The sequence below is a fragment of the Elephantulus edwardii genome, unplaced genomic scaffold (assembly GCF_000299155.1).
Source record: "Elephantulus edwardii isolate Elephantulus edwardi_28Jun2011 unplaced genomic scaffold, EleEdw1.0 scaffold00014, whole genome shotgun sequence".
NCBI lineage: Eukaryota > Metazoa > Chordata > Mammalia > Macroscelidea > Macroscelididae > Elephantulus > Elephantulus edwardii.
This window is the reverse complement of record NW_006399764.1, coordinates 11,007,340-11,016,836: the sequence shown is the minus strand read 5'-3', so window position 1 is coordinate 11,016,836 and position 9,497 is coordinate 11,007,340.

Genomic DNA, 9,497 nt, shown 5'->3' with positions numbered 1-9,497 from the left:
ACATGCTGTCTAACCCCAGTCTCACTCACCCCCACCGACATGCTGTCTACCCCCACAGTCTCGCTCACTCACTGGTCCTTCTTACCTGTGCACAGTGACGCTTGCTGGGACAGACTGAATTGTGCCCCGTCCCACCCTCAGAGCGAGTTTAGACCAATTCCACAGAAATGAGTTTTTGAGGTAGTAGTCTTCTGAAAACAGAAATAATAAAATGAAATTTTAAAATGATGCTTAAACTGCCTGGAGAATTTATGAAAATATATAAATGGGACTAGGGAGTTTCAGATATTCAGTTGAATTTAATAGCATGCATCACTTAAAAGATGGGACTGGAACTTAGCAGTGTAAAGCGAGCTGCATTCCCCTCAAGGGTGTCGTTGTGTCTTTGCAATGAGAGAGCGGTACTTTTGATTAATAGAAAAATGCACCCTGGAGAGTAAGAGCCAGTTAGTATTTATATTAGGCAAGGAAAACAACTTGGTTAAAAGAGATTGTGTAGTCTCGTGGCTACAGTTAAGGACTGGAGGATTAGTCTGTCTGGGTTCATGCTACACCACCAGGTGGTACTGCCTGTGTGCTGCTGGGCACCTCAGTGTTCTCCTATCTCATGGACATGATCATTACACCGATTGGGTCATGCTTTTGTGAAGATCAAACACGTATGAGTAATAGTGCCTGAAGGTCAGTAGTACAAACCCCACAGCCTGGTGATCCTCATGAAGCTTCCAAGATTGGAAATCATTTCAGGAAGTGACTGCTCACCTCTATCTCTAAAGCAAATGATGGATTTGAACTGCAAACCTTTCTGTTAGGAGCCCAAAACACCATGCTCGATGCCCCCAGGACTCTGAAATAAAGCAAGCACTCGCCCATATTGGCCATTTTGCAGGAAGAAGAAAGAAAGCTCACCAAAGTATGAAAGCTGCTTGTCAATTTCCCTGCAATGACCTACTTTACTTTGTTTAATTCCTGGTTCATCAAGAAAATTTTTTCTTAATTTTGAGTTTCACTGTGGGATGAACACAAATAAGAAAGTGAAGGGAGTGTCCTAAGACCACCAACCTTTCACATACATTAATAAAATGACCGTTCAGTTTGCAACTCAGTCTCGTCTGAGCATAGGTCGACACAACTAAACCTCCAGAGTCTGATCTTCTTGGTGGATGATTAAAAAAAAAAAAAAGAAAAGAAAGAAATGAAATTCACTAACCCTTTAAGGTACATCCTGCTTTAAAAAGTCAGCTGCTATTCTTCCGGAGCTGTCTTTAACCACAATAAACCCATCCAGCTGGATTAGAGCTTACCCCTGGGAAGAGTTCTTATTCACTGGCTGGTGGCTGTGTGGGTCCTTAAGTGACGTTTTGTCATTTGGATGCCACTTTCTCCTTTGTCATTTTCAGCATTTACTTTCCATTTGCTTTTGTGCATTAGTTTCTCAGAACGTCTTGCTTTTACATTCTAAAGACGTTAAAAATGAGGACAATTCCTATACCTTATGAGTCACAGAAGAAATACAATAGCCTTCTTTTATCCTTATATTTCTCATCCCTTTATTGCCACAAACCTCAAAGTGAAATAGAAAATATTATAAGAACATTAGGAGAACTTGTATACACAAAAGAAGATATAACAATTTTTAAATCATGTGGAAATGTTGTTGTTGTTGTGTGCTGTTGAGGTGGAACAAACCCATAGCTGACCCTCCAGTGGATTTTCAGAGGCAGTTTAATCACACAGGAGGAGACTGCCCACCTATCCAACAGTAAAATGGGTTTCTTAGCCATTCCTTGAAGCTCTGGGGGCCTAGTGGTAAGAAGCTGCTCTATAGTCTAGAAGGCATGAGGTTTGAGGCCACCAGGATGAGCAATCTCCTCCTCTGTAATTAACTGCATCTGAAAATTCATCCCAAGAGTCAGCTGTGGGCCAGTTCAGATTCTGGTACACAACAACAACAACAACAACAAAATAGTCATTACTTAGGTAAAATAATAAAACAAGATACAGATTTGTTAGTCATAGGGTGTGTACTTGTCTTAGAGTCTTAGTCAACTTGAAAGTGCTTAAAGACAATAGCCATTATTTTGAGAGAGTCAGAGCAATGACCTGGGCTGGGCAACTGGCTGCAATAAATCAGCAAAGACCAGTCGACGTAAGCTGAACTCCTTGAAGGCCAGGAGCTAGTAGTGACTGTGCTTCACATAAAGGTAGGGCTGCGGGGTTTGTCATCTTGGTGTAACCTGGGCTCAGCACAATTATTAACACATGACGCGTTTTCAGTCGTTTCCTCAGCTGTCAAATGAAATATCATATTCAAACATTGCCTTACGAAGACAGTAGGGAGCTCTGACAGTCGGCCGGGTGAGGAGTTGTGCTGCCAACTCACAACATGTTTCTCTGAGGGACAAAGATAGGCAATCTCCTCTTGAACAGTTTCCAGCCTCTGAAACCTGTTGGAGAGTCATCCATGAGTGGGTTCCAACTCTACAGTAATTAGAACGAATGAAGTGAAGAGCGAAGGCTATCACACGTCTTACACAGCAGGAGAAGAAGACCCTCAACAGGATGAATTGACACAGTGACTGAAGCAATAGGTTTCCATACGTCAGAGCTGATGAAGATGGCACAGGATAGGACAGAGATCAGATCTGTTGTTCGTAGAGTCACTATGAGTCATACTCAACTCGATAGCACCTAACATCAATCAACCAATATTTGTTGTTGTTACATGCCATCATTTCAAGAAGCTGGACAGTCAGAAGAAGAGTCAGGATTGGAGGAAATCTCCTTACTCAGATGATCTTGCTTACTGAAAGTGAAGAAGACTTGAAACACTTACTACAGAAGATCAAAGACTGAATGAAGCTTTAAATATGGATTAAATCTCAACATCAACAAAACTAAAATCCTCACCACTGAATCCAATAGTCAGCACTGCGATGGATGGAGAAAAGGTGGAAGTTGCCAAGGACTTTATTTACTTGTGTCCACAATCAACACTTGTGACAACAGCAACCAAGGAAACAAAGGGCACATTGCAAAGAGAAAATCTGCTGTCAACCTTTTCTTCGTATGTCATACAACTCCCTGTGGACTATGCAGCCATGCGCCCTAGTCCACCGGATTACAGATATTTATTCCAAATGAATAACTGGAAAATTCCAGAAATCAGGTGGCAGATAAGGTAGTGATCAATTGATGTTAAACAATTCTCATTTTAAATCACTCATGTAAAGTGATAAAACTGATGGGTTTTGCTTAGCTCATCAAGTAGCTCTGAGGGTAGTACTCATTCTAAAATGCAAAAATGTTTTGAATGGTTATAATACTACTATTGCCATGATTAGTCCTAAGCGCTTCTAAAATGTTTTTCCAAGATCTAGTTGAGACAGTAGCAAGACATGTTTACAATTAACAAAACAAATTGAAAGATCTACTTGAATATCTTGGATTCTTCCTTTTTATTGGCTTTAACCATGAAGACAGAGGACTCCAATTAGGCCCAATTCTTGTTAGGACTAACTCTAACTAGGAAATCCGGCAGCATGGTTCACAGGGAGTTGTGCTAACTTGAAGGTGGCACCTCTGTGGCACTTTGAATCCACCAAAGGCTCTGAGTGAGAAAGATGGGCCATCTCCTCTCAAGTCTTTCACCACTTCCTGCATACCCACTGGAGGGTCCATGAGGACTTTGACTCGATAGCAATGAGTACTAATTTCTAAGTGCCACTGAGCTGGTTCTGTAGTATTCTCATAATCATAGATTTCAGCCACTGTGCCAATACATCTCTTTGAGAGATTTCCTCTCTCATTGATCCTCTGTCTTACCAAGCATGATGTCCTCTAAGCATTAGTCCCTCTTCATAAAATGCCCAAAGTAAGAGATCGAGTCTCACTATCTCCTCTTTTAAAAATAATTCTGACTGTACTTCTTCCAAAGTTATCCTTCTAATGGTTCATTATATATTCTTCACCAACAGAATAATTTAAATATATGAATTCTTCTCTGGTCTTCCTTATCTGATGTCCCATCATTTATTTGCCAGTTTGATTGTGGTAACTTGTGTATCACTGAGACCTGTGCCACCAGTATTCTAAATACCAGTGGGACATCAACACTTCACAAGTTTGGGGGGGCTATCACCTTGAGGCAGATTAGAAGGAAGGGTCTGGCTATCTACTTCTTAAAAAATTAGCCGGAGAAAATGTTATGAATAATAGCGGAGCATTGTCTTAAGATGAGCCCTCAGGTTTGAAGGTATTCAAAACATCATTGGTGAAGGAATAAGCTCCTCAAAGTAGAATCGATCTGAACAAAATGGATGAAATACATTTTTGGAGACCTGCATTTGCTGTTATGGTATGACATGATTCAAAATGAGAACAAATTGGTACAAACAAATAAAATGTGAAATGTATTATTTTAGGAAAACCAGAAGTCTTCAAAAGAAAATAAAACATAAAAAGATCAATATCCTAGGCATTATTGTTGGCCATTTGGAATCAGGCAATTATATGACACAGAAATTTCAAGAAACAACATATGATCAAGAGGCAATGGTGATGAAGGAGGAAGTGCAGGCTGCTCTGAAGGACTTGGCAAAAAATAAGGCCCCAGGAATTGACGGAATACCAATTGATGCATTTCAGCAAACAGATGCTGCCCTGGCTCACCAAGTTGTGCCAAGAAATCTGGAGAACAACCACTTGGCCAATTGACTCGAAGAGATCCATATTTATTCCCATTTCTAAAAAATGTGGCCCAACAGAGTGTGGAAATTATTGAACAGTATCAGTAATATCACACACTAGCAAAATCCTGCTGAAGATTATCCAGAAATGACTGGAACAATACATTGATAGAGAACTACCAGAAATAGAGGCTGGGTTTAGAAGAGGTCGTGGCAGAAGAGACATTATTGCCAATGTCAGATGAATCTTGGCAGAAAGCAGAGAGTACCAGAAGAATGTCTATTTGTGTTTCATTGACTATGGAAAGGCCTTTGATTGTGTGGATCACAACAAATCGTGGCTAACCTTGCAGAGAACGGGAATCCCAGAACACTTGATTGTGCTTATGCAAAACCTATACTTGGACCATGAAGCAGTCCTCAAAACAGAGCAAGGAAATACTGCATGGTTCAAAATCAGGAAAGGAGTGTGTCAAGGATGCATCCTGTCCCCATACATTTTCAATCTGTATGCAGAACAGATCATTCAGGAAGGAGGGCTTTATGAGGAAGAGTGTGGCATCAAGATTGGAGAAAGACTCATCAACAACCTACGATATGCAGATGACACAACCTTGCTTGCTGAAACTGAAGAAGACCTGAAGCACTTGCTGCAAAAGGACTGTAGTCTTCAATATGGATTGAAACTCAACATCAAGAAGACAAAAATTCTCACCACTGGGCCAATTGGCAGGCCCATGATAAATGGAGAAGAGATTGAAGTTCTTAGCAATTACAGCTTGCTTGGATCCAAAATCAACACTCTTAACACTAACAGTCAGGAAATCAGAAGACAAATTACATTCAGGAAAACTTGCTGTCGTTGACCTCTCCAGAGTGCTGATGAGCAATGGTGTCAGTCTATAGACAAAGGTGCACCTAACCTAAGCCATAGTTTTCTCAATTACTTGTTATGCTTCAGAGAACTGGACAATGACTAAAAAGAATAATAGAAGCCTTCGAGTTGTGATGCAGGAGAAGAGTCTTGAGCATACCATGGATTGCCAAGAAAACAAATTAGTCTGTCTTGGAGAGGGTGAAACCAATCTCTCCGTGGAGGTTAGGATTTTGAAGCTCTTTCTCACATACTTTGGGCACATGGCCTAGAGAGAATGATCGTTGGAGAAGGACATTGTTCTCAGAAGGGTGGAGGAACAGCACAGAAGAGGAAGACCTTGGATGAGATGGATTGATACAGTATCTGAGGCAATGGAGGTTGGTGTATTGGAATTAGTGAGACTGGCTCAGGACAGGGAAGAGGTTCAGAGCTGCTGTACACAGTGTCACTATACATCGCAGGAGACTCAAATGCACATAACAAAAACATATTATATTGGGGTGTTGTTGTTTTTTAATTTAAGCCTCTTGTTTAGAGTCAACAAGACCTCATGGAGGGCCTTTGCATTTAAAGTTGGTTGTTATTATATATTTTGGAGGAACATTCTTCTAAGTGGTAGAGCACTCTTCTGTCAATATGCTGTACTGAGGTGATATAGGGTTGTTGTGATACTGAACTTGTGCCATTGAGGTGTCAAATGCCATACTGGTTACCCATGGTGGACAGTGTTTGATGAAGCTCCCAGTTTAAGACATACTTGGATGCAGGAGTGGCATCCACTTCCTAAGTAACTTATCTCTGAAAACTCTATGAGCTTTGATAAATGTCGATAGTTTTAGAAAGGCTTCATTCAGGCTTTTTTTTTTTTTTTGGTGAGAAAAATTTATTACATTTAGAATTAGTCCGCTGGACTCAGTTTAGATGATCCCAATTTTGTTGGCAACATCCAAAGCATCATAATCAGGAGCAAGTCGAACACAGGCCTTCTTCTCTCCATCAGGCCTAATCAAAGTGTTAACCTTAGCCACATCAATGTCATAGAGCTTCTTTACAGCTTGTTTAATTTGGTGCTTATTGGCCTTGACATCCACAATGAACACAAGTGTGTTGTTATCTTCTATCTTCTTCATAGCTGACTCAGTGGTCAGGGGAAATTTGATGATGGCATAGTGGTCAAGCTTGTTTCTCCTGGGGGCACTTCTCCGGGGGTATTTGGGCTGCCGTCGGAGTCTCAGCGTCTTAGGCAGCCGGAACGTGGGTGACCTGCGGATCTTCTTTTTTTTTGGCTGTGGACGCCCTTCAGGACTGCTTTCTTGGCCTTCAATGCCTTTGCTTTGGCTTCAGTTTTGGGAGGGGCAGGGGCTTCCTTCTTCGCTTTCGGCACCATCTTCCCATTCAGGTTTTTTTATAGGGTCGCTATGAGTCATGCTTAACTTGACGGCAATCAACAACAATCATGCCAGTAAAGACAATTGGAGAGGAATTACATTAGAACCATCATCAAAAAGAACATATAACAATCTGTCCTGAACTGCAGTGCTGTCAATGATAACATCCATATACCCACAAATACGTGTTCACATACTTATTATTAAAATTTATAAACCAATCAATAATGCCAAAGATAAATTCAGGATTTTTAAGTAAAGTCTTGCATTCTGAAGTTGATCAAATATACAATCAGAACTGTCTTAGTATTATTGATGATTGTAATGAAAATGTTGGAAACAAAAAAAAAGGTTGATAGTTGGAAAACATGCCCTTGGTGATGAAAACAGCAATGGAGTTCACATGACAGAGTTTTGCTAGACTTAGGACTTATTCATTGCAAATACCTCTTTTTCAATAAAATAAATGCCTTGCCTCATGTGAATTTCACCAAAGAGTTTGTATTAGAATTAAACAGGTTTTATGGTGAAACATAGGGAAAGCTCAACATCATCAGATAGAATAAGATAAGGAGCCGGATGTTGACCCCACTCTCAATTGCTCATGTTGTTGTTAAATGTCTCAAGTGGAATATGACTCATAGCGACCATACAAACAACAGGTCTGAACACTGCCCTGACCCGTTCCACCCTCATCATGTCTGACACTTGAGCCCACTGTTGGCAGTCACTTTGCCAACCCATCTCTTAGACAAATTCAAATTGAAGGTGAATAAAATGAAAGCCAACATATCCCACCTGAATTGAGAGTGTTTAAAGAATAGATTTGATGTATTGACAACTAATGATCAAAGACAAGATAAGTTATGGGATGACGTCAAGGATATCATAGATGAAGAAAGCAAAAGGTCATTAAAAAGACAGAAAAGAAATAAAGAGCAAAATCAATGTCTAAAGAGACACTGAAACTTACTCTTAAGCATAGAATAGCTAAATCTAAGGGAAGGAATGTTTAAGTAGAAGAGTTGAGCAGATATTTGAAAGGACAGTTCTCAGTCACTGCCCTCCATGGGCTTGGGCTTGACCGAGATCGTAAGGATGGTATAGGATAGGGCAAGGTTCTCTATGAACACTCAGAGTCAGGATGAGTGGTAGTCAACTCAACGGCACCTAACAACACAATCAGCCCCTTTAGTGCTTTCCCTGCACCCAATGTATCTATTTCTCACAAGTCTTCCTAGACGATGATTAAGGGAACCCTTAACCAAAGATTTGTAAACTTTGGGGTTATACTGCCATCTGCTGCATGCAGAACAGATCATTCAAGAGGCTGGATTTTGTGAGGAGGAATGTGGCGTCTGGATTGGAGGAAGACTCACCAGCAGCCTGTGTTATGCGGATGACACAACCTTACTTGCTGAATCTGAGGAGCGCCTGAAGCTGAAGCATCTGCTGTGGAGGGTCAAGGACTGTAGTTTTCAATATGGATTGAAGCTCAACATCAAGAAAATGAAGATTCCTGCCCCACCACTGGGCCAATTGGCAGCATTATGTAGATGAAAAAGAGATTGAGTTTGTTAACAATTAATTTCAGCATGCTGAGTTCAATTAACACTCTTGGCACCAGCAGGATATCAAAAGAAAAATTGCATTAGGGAAATGTGCTGTCAGGGATCTCTCTCTCTCTCTCTCCAGAGTGCTGAAGAGTAAGGGAGTCAGTCTAGAGACTAAAGTGACCCTGATCCAGCCCACAGTCTTCATGATTACTTGTTGGACAATGACCAAGGAGGACAGAAGAATTGATGCCTTTGAACTGTAGTGCTGGAGAAGAGCATTGAACATACCATGGACTGCCAGAAGAACTAACAGTTCTGTTCTGGAGAGGGTGAAGCCAAGCTGCTCCTTGGAGAAAAATATTTTGAAGCTCTGTCTCACATACTTTGGTCATGTAGCCAGGACCAGTCTTTGGAGAAGGACATCATGCTTTTTAAGGTCGAGGGAGAGCACAGTAGAGGAAGACCCTGGATGAGATTGATTTACCCTAACCCTAACCCTAACCCTAACCCTAACCCTAACCCTAACCCTGGCTACTCCATGGAAAAGGGACATTCTGGTTGGAAAGATGGAGTGACAGCGAAAGAGGGGGAGACCCTCAACAAGATGGATTGACACAGTAACTGCAGCAATGATCTCAAATGTGTCAGAGATTGTGAGGATGGCTCAGGACAGGACAGGGTTCAGATTTGTTCATAGCGTCTCTATGAGTTCTAACAGCAACAATCTTTACAGATTATTTGGAGTAGCTGGTACATTAAAACCACCACCCTTGCCTTTAGCAAATGAGCATTTAACCATTGTGCCATCAACATTTGGGGTATGGCTAGAGGAAGATGGCCTTATGTGGGGAAGATGTGAGCAGGTTCCTAGATTTTAGGGTGTACTCCCCCCAAAGTCACCATTTATGTTCTTTTTAAAAGATATTTATAGCAAATAACTTGTTGATAGTACAAAAAATTCTGTCATGTGATTGACAGTCTTATTACC